Below are 18,480 nucleotides of genomic sequence, written 5' to 3'. Positions count from 1 at the left end.
TTGTAAATGTCATTGGAAGGCGCAGATTTGTGATTGCCATAGGAGGCTTAGATTTGGTTAGTCATGACATACTAGGTCATAAGCATAGTGTTTTTGTTGATTGGTTAGATTGTCCATGTGATAAGGATTGCCAACCATGACTATTGAAATTTCTCATGGTTGAACGTTGGGTCTTGAAGCATCCATGTTTTGTTTCCCCAAAATCATAGTATTAACTTGAAGAAGGTTAGGGGAGACATTTATTGGGCATCCCTACTATGCTTGCCACAAAACAGAGATGCTTACATTCCATATGCTCCTCCTCTTTTATGAAAATAAGACATAACAAAGGCAAAGGTTAATTAATTGAATTGGCTTAATTTAGTCCCTTCAAGCCCCAACTATATATATGAGGAACTTCTACATAATGAGGAAGATTTCATATATTTGCTTCACTTACAAATGATGCTTAGATCTTCCTACTTGGCTTTTGAAATTGTGTATCACAAAGAATTCTTGTTTTTTGTAGATTTGCCTTTCTCATTTCAATTCTTCATGTTAAAGCTAACTTACATCCTTGGATACATAATCATGAACTTTACTCGGCTTCATCCATTCGTGGTTCCTATAAATTACTTTTCGCTCATATGTTGGACATTGTGGAAACTATTGCCATTAGTTAAAAGTATCATTAACTACTTCAAAGTAGTTTGAAATTGCTCGAACTTTTTATAAATCAAGATTAGATGATAGTGTTGAATAGTGTTGAGTTTGTAAACATCAACATACATGCACATTGGGAACCTATTATATAGAATGAGAATTGGTTGTTGAGTCCTTTCGGCTAGAATACAACAATCAACCCATTGATTGTGAACCCTAGATACTTTAGACATGGGTCAATGATTACTAGCTTGGTTCTACTCAAAATGAAGAAGCTCACATTAGGCCGTCTCATAATCATATGACCTCATATTAAGGCCATCCCATGTCAAAATTGGAACCCTATCTCAACCCAACACCTATCTTTGCTTGTCTTCACTTGGGGGCCTTAAAAAGTTTTGAAGCATGGAGTATCAATATATTACATCAATGGGAGATATATATTTGAGCTAAATCTAACTTGTCATTCATTAAGCAAGTAAGGTGTGGTGTATACAAAAATAGGATAGAAGCACAAGAATTATGGTAGGTGATAGGTGAGAGCAAGACATAAGCAATACATAATAATAATATACATACTATTGTAGGAATAAGGGAAAAGCGATATTTTCTTGTGCAACAAACTTTGTATGGACAATAATAGCTTTAGTGAAACTAGGGCAAGACATTCCATGTGTACACTTTACACTACGATAATTCTAAAAGGTGTTGAACAAAATCATGTGCTCATAAATGTGAGGCATTAATGGCATGTTCTTATAATAACTAGGAATCTTTATTGGTTATAGATTAATTAGTCAAATTATTGCGATTATAAAAGATAGTGTACATAGTGTTAATGTTGTTAGGCTTGAAACTAGGTACAATGATGGGTTTGGAAATACATTCTAGTTTAAAATCTTTAGAATTTTAGGTTAGTAAAATGCGCAAGCTCCTTAACAAATGGTTTTACAATTTTGTTTTAAAAAAAAAACTCCTTCCATTAGTTATAAAATTTTACATATGAGATTAATATATACAAATCCTTGTAGTGACGCGATAGGACCATCTTATGTGGATGCCCACCGACTCAATAAAGGGGGAGGATGACCATTGTTGGATAAAGGCTAGTCGTTGTCTTTCAACTCCACCGGAGTCGCCCTTGAGGCCATCATATTGGCTCTTTAGAGTGGCTACAACTTCACTCCATATCTCTTGCATTAACATTATTGGTTGTGTGGTTTGGTTGGAGAAGACTTGTCTACACCGTTGTTTCCATAAAATCCAAAGAGTTATTAGGCTGACCAATTCCAACACAACTTGAGATTTGGCATTGATAGGAGTTGTGTGGACATTGTCGATGGTGGAGAAAAAAACCACTTGGGGTGAAAGCATGCGAGTGGAAACAATTAGGTATGTCCTTGACATAGCTAATTAGCTATGCAAAAGGCTACCATTGATAAATATTCATTTTTGCAAAAAGTTACCATTAATAAATTAGCTATACAAAAAGCTACCATTGAAAATAGTAGAGAGTTTTAATTATATAAATGAGCACCTTAAATATGCAACATAAATTGATATGTGCACAATAAATGTGCACCATAAATTATATACCGAATTCCTAGGTCCATTATGCATGATCGTTTGCCACATCATGTGGGTCATCTCTGGTTTAGTATTCTGGCTTAGATTACTATCACTGTTGCTAAACCCTATTGAGTCCACTCCTCCATTGTCGCCATTCTACACTCAATTACCAACACTATGCGATTCAAGTATCATCTGTCATTGTTCGATCCGATGGAGTTCACTCCTCCATTGCCGCCATTCTTCACTCTGTCAGGAATAGTACTAAAGTAGAGAGAGAATTAGTACTAAAGAAGAGAAGTACTATTAGTACTAAGAGGACGGGACTGCGTAAGATTCCCGAGAGAGAGAGAGAGAGAAGAGGAGAGAGAAATAGCGAGGACGAGAGAGAGAGAGATGATGATAACAACTATATATTATGTGAAAGATAGGTACAAAGTGGCTAAGAGGTTTAAGACTGGCGTTGAACCAATTTGGTTCAACATAATGCCTAGTGCCTTCTTTTATAGTGTTCTTAGGAGTAATCCTGAAGCTTCTAGAATGTTCCAGAGAAATATGGAATATACATTAATTTCTTATAATAAAGCATAAATGAAAATAATATCCTACGAATTACAATAGATGGTGTGATGGTTAAGAGCTCGACCCATATACCATAAGGTCATGGGTTCGAGTCTTGCCATATCATGACACTATCCCCCCCTTAAGATGACGAGTGGAACGAGTCGACGTTGATTGAGGACCGGGTTTGTCGAGATACTGTCAGTGAAAATCACCAAGAAGATCCTGAGCATTGGCGACATACTCGACGGGCTCCCAAGTACGTTCGCTCGGACTATAGCCGAGCCAATCGACCAAATAATAAAGTTTGTTGCGAACAAATTTGGAGTCGAGGATGGCAACAACTTCATACTCCGAGCCGACGTCAAACTCAAGGGGGGGCGGCGGTGGTGTAACACGATTGGGAATAATGTTTGCTTTATAAGGTTCAAGAAGAGAACTATGGAAGATTGGATGTATCCGAAGATGCGGAGGAAGATCAAGGCGGAACGTTGTCGAGTTGTTACTCTCTTCGTGTGCGGAAAGAGGCGGGACCGCAGGGGCCTTGAACCAATGAGTGTGAGAAAGAAGAGAGAGAGACAGCTTGAGAAACACAAAGGGAGAACAAAGTCTTAATTACAAAATCAGTAACGATTACAACCAGCAAGCCGACAACGAACCCAACTCAGGCGAATACACACACGCACGAGGCTCACGCACGCACACAGCCCTGACTGCACTATGGAGCCTCTGCTGGAAGCACACGAGTTGTCCACGAAATAGAGGCAACTTAGTCCAAAATCCTGCAGAGAACGACGAACGATGGAGGAGAGAGCTCGGTCCCAGTCTGACAACACTTCGTCCTCTCTCCCCAAAAACGTGATCCCTTCATCCGTCGGCTTCCTTCCCTTTTATAGGCCGTCGGGCCCTACACAGTGACGAGCGCGAACGACAACAACACGTACCATCTCCTTGCGAATTTGCAGGTCGCCTTGTGTTGGTTGTCGAGGCTGCTGTCGTAAACCAGCACCCTGTCGCCTTCCTCGATCTTCTTTGGTCGTAGCCGGTGCATTCGGTCGAAACGGGTTTTGTTCCGTTCTCTTGTAGCGCGCAACTTCTCCTTTGCCCGTTCCACGTCCTCCGGCCTCCGCTCAAGTTGCCGGATTTGTGCCGCCAACAACTCTTCCCGGCTCATTTCGTCCTTCCAACCCACCGCGACCCACGAAGAAATTGTCTGTTCCACCGGCATGATCGGTTTTTGCCCGTACATTAGTTTCGCCGGCATGAACCCCGTTATCGAATTGTGCGTAGTCCGGTTCGCCCACAACGCATAGGGTAAGAGCCGTGGCCAGTTCCCGACTTGGCCTCCACACGCCTATACTAACGCTTTGACGATCGACCCGTTGTCGCGTTGTTATGCGCGTACATGTAGAAAGGGGCGGGACCACGGGGGTCTTGGACCGAGGAGCGAGAGAGAGAGAGACAGAGAGAGAGATTCACAGACACGTAGAAGCGAGAAGGAGAGATATAGAACATAACACTTAATTACAATGACAAGAGATTACAAACTCCGACGGTTACAACCGACAAGGCGGCAACGGACCCGACACGGGGACCCTACTCACGCACACCGACGACAGTCACACGACTCCTAGAAACAAAAGGGGGAAAAGGAGAGACTCTACTGGAAGCACATGGGCTGTCCCCGAAGCAGAGGTAGCGAACTCCCGACACCCGCAGAGAACGACGGTCGGCCGAGAAGAGAAAGGCTTCCCACCCAGATCTACAGCAACACCCCTCCTCCCTCGCGCGCGATACCCCTTTTTCTCTTGTCGTATTCCCTTTATTCCCTGTCCCTCTAGCAGCGATACGCACAATCCCCCCCCTAATAAATGCGTGCGGCTTAGTATTTATCTCCACCGATTTGTGTAAATACCAAGTCACGCGTCCATCCGTGTAAGGGCCGGTTTATGCACTTTCTCTCCGTTTCCGCCTATGGCCGGTTTTCTTCACGACATCCACGCCGATTTTCTTCACGACATCCACCCCCACCAAACCGCGCATCCACCGGTATGCGCCAGAGACGGGTAGATATCAAAGAAACCCGGCCTCACTCGTTGCTCTCTGATTCTCCGCCGGACCCGAACTGATCGTCGTTGTCGCTCCCGCTTGCAGGCTTCGGCTCGTCTTCGAACCGCTTTTTGAACGCTTTGATCCGCTTTCCGGCCACCGGCACCGCTAACCATGTCCCGTCGAGTTCCGCGAGGTGGTACGTGCCGTTGTCGTTCGCGCTCATCACCGTGTAGGGCCCGAACCATCTCCTAGCAAACTTTCGCACCGCCTTGTGTTGATTGTCGAGGCTGTTGTCGTATACCAAGAACCAGTCGCCTTCCTCGATCTTCTTTGGTCACAATCGGTGCGTCCGGTTGAACCGGATCTTGTTCCGCTCCCTTGCCACTCGCATCCTTTCCTTCGCCTGTATCACGTCCTCTAGCCTCCGCTCGAGTTGCCGAATCCGCGCTGCCAGCAACTCCTCCCGGCTCATTTTGTCCTTCCAATCTACCGCCGCCCACGAAAAAACCGTCCGCTCCACCGACATGATCGGCTTTTGTCCGTACATCAGCTCTGCCAGCATAAACCTTGTCACCGAACTGTGCGTAGTTCGGTCCGCCCATAGTGCGTAAGGAAGGAGTCGCGGCCAATTCCCGACCTGCCCACCACATGCACGCACCAACGCCTTTACAATTGATCCGTGCCCATGTTCCACCTTTCCATTCGCCTCCGGATTGTACGTCGTGGTGAGGGAGAGTTTGACGCCTAGCCGGTCGAACATCTCCTCGGCCTCCCGCGCATCCAGCTCTCCCCGGTCCGCCACGATCCTCCCGACGCACCCGTACCGACACACTACTTCTTCGATCAGGAACCGGCATACCGCCGCGGTTGTCTTGCGTTGCAGTGCACGACCTTCCACCTGGTTCGTTAAGTCTTCCCGTGCAAGCACCAGGTATCACATCTGTCCTACCCCCATCGGCATCGTCACCAAGTCCACCATCCACTTGAAATGGACCGTAGGCGGGTAGGTCGGGTGTAGCTCGTCCCGGTGTTGGACTATGGAGTGCATCTGACAGCTTTCGCAAGTCGTTACGAACCGATGCACGTCCCAGCCACCAGTACTTCTCCTTCAGCTTCTCGAAAGTGGCCCACGTTCCGCGGTGTCCGGCCCAGGGGCTCTCGTGAAATGCCGCCAGTAGTTTCCCATGTTCTTCTTTCTTTGCCACTACTCGGAGTGGAATGCTGCTTCTCTTCTTTGGGTGCCTCCATATGCACCCGTCCCGCAGGAAGAATCGGTATGCCTTCCTCCGTATCTGGCTCGCCTCCTCCCGTAGGAACCTCCCGATTTGGAGCCACTCCCCATCGTACCTGCTTTCGTCAAATTCGTTAAGCGCCGGAGTGTTCCCTTTCCTCGTCGTTACGTTAGCCGACCCGAAGAAGTCCTTGTCGACTTCTTCGTCATCCGAAACCATGCCGTCTTCGTCGTTGAACCTTGCCCTCGAAAGTATGTCGGCCATGGTGTTGTCCTTTCCGGAGATGTGCCGTATCTCCGGGTTCAGGGACTTAATGTACGCTATCCACCGGAGCATTGCTAGGTCCGGCGTCACGCTGTCGCGTTGCTACGCGCGTGCGTGGAGAACAAGGCGGGACCACTAGGGTCTTGGATCGAGGAATAGGTGAGGAAGCGAAAGGATAGAGGAAGAGACACGCCCACACACGTATAGACAAAGAAGCGCGCGGGAACGCAACCCAACAACACAAGAGACACAAGTTGGGCAGGAGATAGAGTATAAGAACGCGTATATAAATATATGTATACAGATGACCCGAACGGTTACAGCCGATCAGGTCGGCGAGACGGGTGCCGACGCCTGATCACACAGGGGAGGCAAGATGGAGATTTTGTCAGAAGCACACAGGCGTTCCACGGAGCAGAATCAACCTCTTGAGAACCTGCGTAAAGAAAGCTATGGAGAACGACAGAGGAGAAGAGCTTGGTCCCAGTCCGACAGCACTTCGTCCCCTCTAGCGCGCGATATCCTCTCTCCCCACCGTCTCCCTCTCTTTTATAGCTCAAGGAGGGAGGCCGTTTTACCCGTTTACATCACATTAATTCTCTGTCCTTTCGGACAGAGATACTCCTCGATTTCCCATATAGAATATTGCTACCTAGGATTTGACTTTTGTGCCTACCTATCTACTATACAACAAGGGGTGTGCCCACGTGTAAGGGCCGGTTCACACACATTATACATAGTTTGCGCCTGGGGACGGTTTTCTTCACGACATCCGCCCCCACCTAACCGCGCATCCACCGGTATGCGCCAAAATTGGGTTCCTATTGGAAAAAACCGGTCCTTGCTTTTATTCCTCGTTTACCGGTTCGCTCTCCGCCTCGCGTTGCTCGTCGTTGCTGTCCATGCCCCCTTGCTCCGGCTCACCGTTGTGCCGTTTCTTGAACGCTTTGATCCTCTTCCCTGCTACCGGTATCGCCATTCTCGTACCGTCGAGCTCCGCGAGATGGTACGTCCCATTGTCGTTGGCGCTTGTTACTACGTAAGGCCCGAACCACCTCCTCACAAATTTCCGCGTGGCCCTATGCTGATTGTCGAGGCTGCTGTCGTAGACTAGCACCCAGTCGCCTTCCTCGATCTTCCTTGGCTGGAGCCGGTGTGTTTGGTTGAACCGGGCTTTGTTCCTTATCCTCGCTTCCCGAAGTTTCTCCGGGGTTCTCTCTACGTCCTCCGGCCTCCGCTCGAGCTGTCGAATCCGAGTCGCCAAAAGTTCCTCCTGGCTCATCTCATCCCTCCAGTCCACAATGGCCCACGAGGAGACTGTTTGCTCTGTTGGCATGATCGGCTTCTGTCCGAACATAAGCTCAGCCGGCATGAACCCGGTTACCGAACTGTGCGTAGTCCGGTCCGCCCACAAGGCATAAGGTAGCAGCCGTGGCCAGTTCCCGACTTGGCCTCCGCACGCCCGTACTAGCACTTTGACAATTGGCCCGTGTCCGCGCTCCACCTTCCCGTTCGCCTCCGGATTGTACGTTGTGGTGAGTGAAAGTTTGACTCCTAGCCGGTCGAACAACTCTTCAGCCTCTTCTGCGTCCAACTCACCACGGTCAGCCACGATCTTCCCTACGCACCCGTATCGACATACCACGTCCTCAACCAAAAACCGTCATACGACTGCAGTCGTCTTGTTCTGCAGGGCTCGGCCTTCAACCTGGTTTGTTAGATCCTCCCGAGCCAGCACCAGATACCGCATCTGTCCTACCCCCATTGGCATCGTCACCAAATCCACCATCCACTTGAAGTGGACGGTCGGAGGGTAGGTCGGGTGAAGCTCGTTCCGGTGTCGGATCATGGAGTGCACCTGGCAGCTTTCACAAGTCGTCACGAATCAATGCACGTCCCGATATAGTCCCGGCCACCAATACTTCCCTTTTAGCTTTTCGAACGTGGCCCACGTTCCACGGTGTCCAGCCCAAGGACTATCGTGGTACGCCGCCAGCAAATCCTCCTGTTCCTCCTTCTTCGCCACCACTCGGAGCGGGATGCCATTCCTCTTCTTCGGGTGCTTCCGTATGTACCCGTCCCGGAGAAAGAATCGGTACGCTTTCTTCCGGATCCGATTGGCCTCCTCCTTTGTCCATGCCGCGTCCGGTGTCATTGTTTTCAGGAACCCGCCGATCTATAGCCACTCCCCGCTGTACTTGCTCTCGTCGAAATCGTTAAGCGTTGGAGTGCATTCCTTGCCGGTTGTTACATAAGCCGCCTCGAAGAAGTCCACGCCGACTTCCTCATCCTCCGAAACCATGCCGCCCTCGTTTTTGAACCTCGCCCTTGAAAGCATGTCAGCCATGGCATTGTCTTTCCCGGAAATGTGTCGTACTTCCGGATTCAGGGACTTGATTTACGCTATCCACCTGAGCATTGCCAGGTCCGGCGTCGCGCATCCGGAAACCATGCCAAGAATTGGCAGGTAGTCCGTCTCGATAATTACCTCTGTCCCGATTAGGTAGTCTTTATCGGCCTTTACCGCCGAAACGATACCCCATAGTTCGCGTTTAACCTGGGCGTATCCCCGCTGTCGCTCGCTGAGGACCTTCGCGTTGAACCGGATCGGGAAACGCATGCCGTCCTCGTCCTCTTGGTTGACGACCCATCCGATCCCGGTCGGACTCGTGTCTACCGTTACGTCCTCTTGGAGTGTCCTTTCTGTAGACAGCCTTCCGGAGCACCGGAGCTGCGGCAAGTGCTTCCTTCATCTTTCGGACAGACTCCGTATGCTCATCTCTCCACTCGAATTTTCGCCCCTTTTTCAGCAACTCGTATAACGGCTCCGCGATGTGGGCGTAATGCGGGATCCATATGTGGTAGAACGCCCATGCTCCCAAGAACCTCCGAACCTCCGTGATCGAGCTACCGTCGTGTTTCATCGCGGAGATGGCTTCTACCTTAGCCGGAGACGGTTTCCGGCCATACGACCTGCATAGGTGAGCCTCGCGCCCTCTAACCTCTGCAGCACCTTCTCGCAGTCATCGATGTGCGTCGCCACGAATTTCCGGCACCCGTTCGGTCCGATCATTTCGTCCTTTTCCTCTACCGGGCATCCCTTGATCGGGACGTCGTCCAAAAATGGCATGGTGATGTCCGGGATACAATCCCTCAGCACCTTGTTCATTGCGTTCACCATGTGAGCCACTGAGTTCGTCCCTCCTTGCGGTAGGGTACACATCCGCACTAGGCCGAGAGGAGTTCGCATTGTCGTGATGTCTCTGCTCTCTATGGCTAGCTGGAACTGATCGTACCCCGAGTAGAGATCACCGACCGAGTAAATCGACCTTCCGGCGAAGGCCTCCGCGAACTCGTCTATTGTCGGTCCGATTCCTGCGTTTCGAATGGTCACCTTGTTGACCGGCTGCAAGTCTTGAATAAAGCGTAGCGTGCCGTCCTTCTTCGGCATGGTAAACCACCGATTCGAGTATGGGGCACTCGATGGGTTGAGGATGCCCATCTCGACCTTCTGCTTTAACAGCTCCATCAGCTTCGGGATGTGAGCTCTGGGCACTGGAATCGGTTTGAGACTCCATGGCGCATGCGGTACCGTGAATATTACCATCGGTTCTACAACTGTCGGGTCCACGCACCCGATCTCCTCCGGTGAGAATGCGAAAGCCTTCCCGTGCCTTCTGAGCATTCCCCGAAACCGGTCCTCTTCCGCCAACAGTAGGAAGCCACCCCCACCGATTTTGAGCTCACGTAGCGTTATGTCGGTGAACGTGTGTCCTATGCGGGCCGGATTTCGTAAACTCGGGTCCGATGCAACCCCCTTTATTCGCAACTCGCTTCCCTCTGGCAAGGGAGCCGCGATTGGCCTCACCTTTCGGTCCACAGTCTTGTACCTCGTGTCCACCCAGGCCGTCCGATCCGACTCAAGCCCTCTACTGAAGTTCGCGATGACTTCGTACATCCTTTCCGAACATACCGAAACCGTCTGGTCCTCTTTAAGGACTCCTCTGACTACCTCTCGCAGCTCCCCCAAGGTATCATCGAAAGAGACCGCTTCCACGGCTCCGTTGATTTCCTCCCCAGGGCCAAGGATACCACATGCCTGAAGTCGCTCCTCCGCCCTTTTCTTCTCCCGGCCAATGACGTCGACTATCGTACACCCTCCGTTGTCGGAGAACCAAAATTTCCTACTTATAGTACAGGTCTTCTTCGCTATCGTACACTTGTGGGGTTTTCCTGGAGTGTCCGGACTATCGCGGCCCCACGCCTTGATAGCCCTTTCTAAAAATCCTCTCGGCTTTCGCCCCCGAGGGTCTCGCGGTTCCTCTCATGGTCTGGTCTCACCGTCAGGAACTGGACTGAGTGACGCCCATCCTGGCTCTTGAACCTTGCATAGGCCGAGCCATTGTCCAACACCTTGGTCTCCATCCGTGCTGCCGTGATGTACGGTTCTCCTAGTATAACCGGATGTGAGGACGTCTCCTGCACGAAGAAGTGCTGGTCAATCTCGAAATCGCCGATCTTTACTCGTACATTCGGGCAGGCTCCATGCAGTTCTTCGGTGGCACGCATTGCTGCCCGTATTTTCCACCCGTGCTTGGTGTTGATCGGCCATTTCCCTTTCTTATAGAAGTCCATGGACATCAAATTGATTTCTGAACCGTGGTCCACCAACGCCACCACCGGTTCATGCATATCTCCGATCTTCACGGGGGTCTCCGTGGTCGCTTTGGCCCAGTGTGGCCTCGAATAGTGGCTCTCCGCCAACTCGTCTTCCAGCGCCATGTCCTCTATGTGCGTCGTCCGCACCTCCACCGACTTCTCCGGTTCTGTCTCCGTCGACAGCCTCTTCCTCTTCACCAAGTCTACGATGCAGTCGTGGAACTCCTTCTTGGCGATCCTGAGCACTTCCCTCAGCGACAGTTCCACCGTGCTATCGAGGATTCGTTCTTCTAGGACCTTTCGTAGGTCCGTGGATCTTTCGATTTCTGTGCCCAGCTGGTACCCGCCCCTCTTGGGATTATCCTGGGCGCCGGTTACACCGGCCTCATTCCGTCTTTGCCCGAATCGAGTTTCATATCATTGCGAGGGCCCGGCCCCTCCGGTTTTCCCTACCCGCTTGTCCTCCACCAGAGCCTCGTAGTTTTGACAAGCGGTTACCTCCCGGACCCGTTTTTCCGCGCGGTCCGCCTCTTCTTTCCTTAGTCGTGCGCCGGCGAGGCCTTCTAGCATCGTCGGCCAGAACCCGGCTTTGTTCATCTTCGGGGCCTCGCCACCTCCGACCCGAATACCAGCTGACGCCGAGTAGTGGACGGTCTCCGCGTGACGAGCCGCCGCCTCCTCCATTAGCCTTTTCATACCCCCTCGCTCGACGTTCAGGTCTAGGGGCCTTCGGGTTTCGCTGGCGTGCACCCGACCATTCCGTAGGTACACCACGTTGCTTCTCATCGCCTCGGCGAAGTCCCCGCAGTCCTTCCGGGTGTGGCCAACCATGTCACACCACATGCACCTGTTTCCAGCTAGAGGTCGTCGGTCACAGCCTTGTTCACTACCGTCCCTCCGTGCCTGGGCGATCTGGAGATCCTTTACCATCCGCGTCAGTTCCTCCAGAGGTTCTCCCTCGGACGAGCCCTTGACCATGTCGGTCGAAGCCGATCCGGTCTCGAGCCAATCTCGGGTCTCTTCCCTTCGCGTTGGTGGTGTTGGCTCGAGCTTCCTTGCTGTGACAGAGCCCGCCCCTGTCGATCCTTTGTAAACCCATTCCCGCCGTTTGTAGAAATGGCCACAGACCCTTTTCACCACGGCCCACTCGGCCGTCAGCCCGTCATCAGTCTCCAATAGGAGGCCTACCTGCTCCCGATCCCGCTCATCAACTGACTTAACAAACAATAGGACACGGCTTGTGTCCAGAACGGTCCGGTCAAGCACCGAGAGGCGCACGAAGCGTTCCTCAAATTCCCAGAGGAGCACCGATGCGTTCCTTCCTTTGTCGGGGGTCTCCACCCACTCCATGAAGTCCCGCTTCGAAAGTCGAAGCGCATCTTCAAGCCCGTATTTTTCGAGGAGCCGACCTCGAACTCCTCCCAGGTCCGGCTCTCGGCCCATACCTCGAGCACCTCCATATGGATGCCCGACATTGCCACTCGAGGGAACCCGGTTAGACGCCTCTCTTCCGGAATGTCCCTCATTACCATCTCAGCCCGGTAGGACGCCAAGTAGCTCGTGGCATCCTTCCCACTAAACCGGCCGATCGTACGGACAACCGCGTCGATAGCCCTATCAAGGGCGGCGGTGCCTTCGCGCGCACTCACTATACGGTCCACAGCCGAAGTCATGGCTTCTGCGAGGTCCGACCCCCTCATCTTCTACTCCTCTGCTGCCTGTTCACGTCGGGTTCACCAAATATGCCGCGTTGCTACGCGCGTGCGTGGAGAACAAGGCGGGACCACTAGGGTCTTGGACCGAGGAATAGGTGAGGAAGCGAAAGGAGAGAGGAAGAGACACGCCCACACACGTATAGACAAAGAAGCGCGCGGGAACGCAACCCAACAACACAAGAGACACAAGTTGGGCAGGAGATAGAGTATAAGAACGTGTATATAAATATATATATACAGATGACCCGAACGGTTATAGCCGATCAGGTCGGCGAGACGGGTGCCGACGCCTGATCACCCACGCACACATGGGGGGCAAGATGGAGATTCTGTCAGAAGCACACGAGCGTTCCACGGAGCAGAATCAGCCTCTTGAGAACCTGCGTAAAGAAAGCTATGGAGAACGACAGAGGAGAAGAGCTCGGTCCCAGTCCGACAACACTTCGTCCCCTCTAGCGCGCGATATCCTCTCTCCCCCCCGTCTCCCTCTCTTTTATAGCTCAAGGAGGGAGGCCGTTTTACCCGTTTACATCACATTAATTCTCTCTCCTTTCGGACAGAGATACTCCTCGACTTTTGTGCCTACCTATCTACTATACAACAAGGGGCGTGCCCACGTGTAAGGGATGGTTCACACACATTATACACAGTTTGCGCCTGGGGACGGTTTTCTTCACGACAGCGCATCTGGAAACCATGCCGAGTATTGACAAGCAGTCCGTCTCGATGATCACCTCCATCCCGATCAGATAATCCTTGTTGGCCTTGACTGTTGAAACGACACCCAAAGTTTGCGCTTAACTTGGGCGTACCCTCGCTGTCGCTCGCTCAATACCTTCGCCCCAAACCGGATCGGGAATCGTACGCCGCCCTTGTCCTCCTGACTGATTACCCACCCGATCCAGGTTGGGCTGGTGTCCACCGTTACGCAGATGGGAACATCCTTGTCGTAAACCACTTTACGGAGAGCCGGCGCTGCCGTAAGCGCCACCTTTAGTCCCCAAACCGACTCTGTGTGCTCTGTCCTCCACTCAAAGCTACGCTCCTTTTTCAATAGTCCGTAGAGGGGTTCCGCGACATGTGCGTAGTGCGGGATCCAGATGTGGTAGAACGCACATGCCCCCAAGAATCTGCGGACCTCCGTGACCGACCCGCAATCGTTCCTCATCGCGGAGATGGCCTCCACCTTTGCCGGAGACGGTTTCCTACCGTAAGGACCGCATAGGTGTCTGACCACCAAGATCTCCGACTGTCCGAAGGCCGACTTTTCCCCGGAGAAGGTGAGCCTCGCGTGTTCTAGTCTCTGCAGCACCTTCTCGCAGTCATCGATGTGGGACGCCACGAAGTTCTGACATCCGTCCGGCCCGATTGCCTCGTCCCTTTTCTCCACCGGGCATCCCCTAATCAGGATGTCGTCCAAGAATGGCATGGTGATGTCCAGGATACAATCCCTAAGCACTTTGTTCATCGCGTTCACCATGTGAGCCACTGAGTTCGTCCCTCCTTGTGGCAGGGTACACATTTGCATTAGGCCGAGAGGAGTCTGAATCGTCGTAATGTCTCTGCTCTCCACGACTAGTTGGAACTGATCGTACCCCGAGTACAGATCACCGACATAATAGATCGACCTTCCAGGGAAGGCCTCCGCGAACTCGTCTATGGTCGGTCCGATCCCTGCATTACGGATGGTCACCTTGTTGACCGGTTGTAGGTCCTGAATGAAGCGCAACGTGCCGTTCTTCTTCGGCACCGTAAACCACCGATTCGAATACGGGGCACTCGATGGTTCGAGGATGCCCATCTCCACCTTTTGCTTCAAGAGCTCCATCAACTTCGGGATGTGAGCTCTCGGTACCGGAATCAGCTTGAGATTCCACGGTACATGCGGTGCCGTGAAGATCACCATTGGTTCGACAACTGTCGGGTCTACGCACCCGATCTCCTCCGGTGAGAATGCGAAAGCCTTCCCATGCCTCCCGAGCATCCTCCGAAACCGGTCCTCCTCCGCTGGCAGTAGAAAGTCGCCCCCACTGACCTTGAGCTCCCGTAGCGTTATGTCGGTGAACCGGTGCCCTATGCCAGCCGGATTTCGTAAACTTGGGTCAAACGCGGCCCCTTTTATCCGCTCCTCGCTGGCTTCCAGCAAGGGTGCCGCGACTGGCCTCACCTTCCGGTCCACAGTCTTGTATTTCGTATCTACGCGGGCCATCCGATCCGACCCGATCCTTTCCCCGAAGTCTGCGATGACTTCGTTACGTTCCCATTGACCCTACCGGAACGGTCCAGTCTTCCCTAAGGTCTTCACTGATCACCTTTCGTAGTTCGCCCAAGGTGTCGTCAAAAGAGACCGCCTCCACGGCGCCACTGATGTCCTCGTCGGGGAAGAGGACTCCGCATCCCTTGAGCCGCTCCTCTGCTCGTTTCCTCTCCCTACCGCTGACGCTGGTTATAGTACAACCTCCGCTGTCGGAGAACCAAAATTTCCTACCTATGGTACAGGTCTTCTTTCGTACTGTACATTTGTGGGGTTCTTCTCGGGTGTCCGGACTATCGCGGCCCCACGCCTTGATAGCCCTTTCAAAAAATCCCCTCGGGTTTCGCTGTCGAGGGCCTCGTGGTTACGCTCGTGGTTTGGTCGCACCGTTAGGAATTGGACCGAGTGATACCCGTCCTGGCTCTTGACTCTTGCATAGGTTGAACCGTTGTCCAAAACCTTGGTCTCCATCCGTGCCGCCGTGATATATGGCTCTCCTAGTATAACCGGATGTGAGGACGTCTCCTGCACGAAGAAGTGCTGGTCGATCTCGACATCGCCGATTTTCACCCGTACGTTCGGACAGGCCCCATGTAGTTCTTTCGTGGCGCGCGTCGCTGCCCGTATCTTCCAGCCATGCTTGGTGTTGATCGGCCATTTACCCTTCTTGTAGAAATCCATGGACATCAGGTTGATTTCGGATCCATGGTCTACCAACGCTACCACCGGTTCCAGAACGTTGCCGATCCGTACAGGGGTTTCCGTAGTTGCCCTGGCCCAATGCGGCTTTGTGTAGTGGCTTCCCACCAGCTCATCTTCCAGGGCTCCGTCTTCCAGGTGCCTGGTCCGCACTTCCATCGGCTTCTCCGGTTCCGGCTCCGTCGAGAGCCTCTTCTGCTTCACCAAGTCTACGATAGAGTCGTGGAACTCCCTCTTGGTGATTCCCAGCACCTCCCGCAACGACAACTCCACTTTACTGTTGAGGATTCGCTCTTCAAGGACCTTCCGTAGGTCCGTTGCTCTCTCGATTTCGGTGTTCAACCGAAACCCCGCCTGTTTCTTTCCCATCTGGCACGCCTGGGTTGCCGGCACCGGTTGGTTTCGGTCCGAACCGGGTCTCATACCTCGGGGGGCCAATCCCTCCGGCCTTTCCTGCCCGTTTGTCCTCCACCAGAACCTCGTTGTTCTGGCAAGCGGCTTCTACGAAGGCCGTTTTCTCTTCGACCGGATCGTCCCAACCGGTGACCTCCTAGACCCGTTGTTCCGCGCGGTCCGCCTCTTCCTTCCTTAGCCGAACTCCGGAGAGGCCTTCTAGCACTAGCGGCCAGAATCCAGAGTCCTTCGCCTTCTGGGTCTCATCACCCCAGATCCGAATTCCCGCTGACACTGAGTAGTTAACGGCTTAGACGTGCCGTGCCGCGGCCTCTTCCATCAACCTCTTCATTCCGCCGTGTCGGGAACTCAACGCACCTATGCGCAACGCTCGGCCGCAACCGAGCTTAGAATGATACACAAAAAACGGGAGATAAAACACGACACAAAGAAGAGGAAGATACATAAGAGGTTTACGTGGAAAACCCCAAACTAGGGGGGAAAAACCACGGCAACCCACAGGCTGCAAACTGTCACTATGTAAGAATGTACAATAGTGAGTTCACTGAGGCACCGACCTCGTGCTCACGGATCTTCGCCACAGGCGGCGGTTACAATAGAGGCAACGACCTCTATCTCTCTCTCTCGCTCTCTCTCTCTCTCTCTGTACAGTTACGCACTCTCTCTTTTCTTGCACCAACAAGAAATGACAACCACAACTTTACGTTTGCCCTAAGTCATATTTATACTAATATGACTTTTCGGCTATTTACAAATATAGCCTCGATGGACTCTCATAAACATATTTACGAATATGTCTCTTCATTCGGTTCATACCGGGTCTGCACCATCCGGCTCTCCGTAGCCGAGTACTCCTCATCCGGTTCATACCGGGTCTGCACCATCCGGCTCTCCGTAGCCGGGTACTCCTCATCCGGTTCATACCAGGTCTGCACCATCCGGCTCTCCGTAGCCGGGTCCACCTTATACGGTTTCGGCCTCACCCGAGTTTGTTCATCGGCACTGTTCTTCTCGCTTCCCATCCGGAGGGACCTGTCTCCCAACACGCCGCGCCCCGTATTCAGGGCCAGAATCCGGAGTCCTTCGCCTCCCGGGTCTCATCACCCCCGACCCGAATTCCCGCCGACACTGAGTAGTTAATGGCTTCGACGTGCCGTGCCGCGGCCTCTTCCATCAACCTCTTCATTCCGCTGCGCCCCGTATTCAGTTCCAGGGCTCTCTGGGTCTTGCTCGCGTGCACCCGCCCGTTCCAGAGGTACACCACGTTGGTCCTGAGCGCGTCGGCGAAATCCACGCAATCCTTCCGAATGTGACCGATCGCGTCACACCACATGCACCACTGCCCAACCGGCGGCCTCCGGTCGCGAGGTTGTTCACTATTGTCTCTTCGGGCCTATGCGATCTGCAGGTCGCGCACCATCTGTGTTAGCTCCTCCAGAGCCACTCCTCCGGATGGGCCTCTGACCACGTCGTTCGATGCCGACCCCGACTCCGGCCAGATTCGGGTCTCTTCCTTCCTCCCAGTTGGCACCGAAAATCAATAGATCATCCAGATAGATGATCAAACAGATATCCAAGAGGTCTCTGAATATATCATTTGCCATGTGTTGGAAGACTGCGGGTGCATTGGTTAGACCGAACGACATAACCGTATATTCGAAATGCCCATAACCGAACGAAGTGAGCCATCTTTCTTCTTGACAAAGAAGATGGGTGCTTCAGCCGGAGATTTCGAATGACGAATAAACCGGCTTGCCAAGTTCTCCTCTATGTAGGCTCGAAGGACTTCTAACTCGGTGGGTGACAAGTTGTAGATTGGTCCCCATGGTGGCTCTGCTCCTGGTTGTAAATCGATGGGACAATCGTAGGGACGATGATGAGGAAGAGTACCGGCTTTTACCTTGTCAAATACGTCGGCGTAAGGATGATATTTGCCATATCAGTACATCCTTGCAAGGATATTAAAGAAGAGAAGTACTATTAGTACTAAGAGGACGGGATTGCATAAGATTCCCGAGAGAGAGAGAGAGAGAGAGAGAGAGAGAGAGAGAGAAGAGGAGAAAGAAATAGTGAGGATGAGAGAGAGAGAGATGATGATAACAACTATATATATTATGTGAAGGATAGGTACAAAGTGGCTAAGAGGCTTAAGATTGGCGTTGAACCAATTTGGTTCAACATAATGCCTAGTGCCTTCTTTTATAGTGTTCTCAGGAGTAATCCTAAAGCTTCTAGAATGTTCCAGAGAAATCTGGAATATACATTAATTTCTTATAATAAAGCATAAATGAAAATAATATCTTACGAATTACAATAGATGGTGTGATGGTTAAGAGCTCGACCCATATATCATAAGGTCATGGGTTCGAGTCTTGCCATATCATGATACACTCAGTTGCCACCACTGTTCAGTCTAGGC

This window comes from Azolla caroliniana, unplaced genomic scaffold (genome assembly GCF_043228905.1).
Source record: "Azolla caroliniana isolate FFs.n. ecotype wild unplaced genomic scaffold, voAzoCaro1.0.p SCAF_11, whole genome shotgun sequence".
Lineage (NCBI taxonomy): Eukaryota > Viridiplantae > Streptophyta > Polypodiopsida > Salviniales > Salviniaceae > Azolla > Azolla caroliniana.
Note: the sequence above shows the minus strand (reverse complement) of the source record.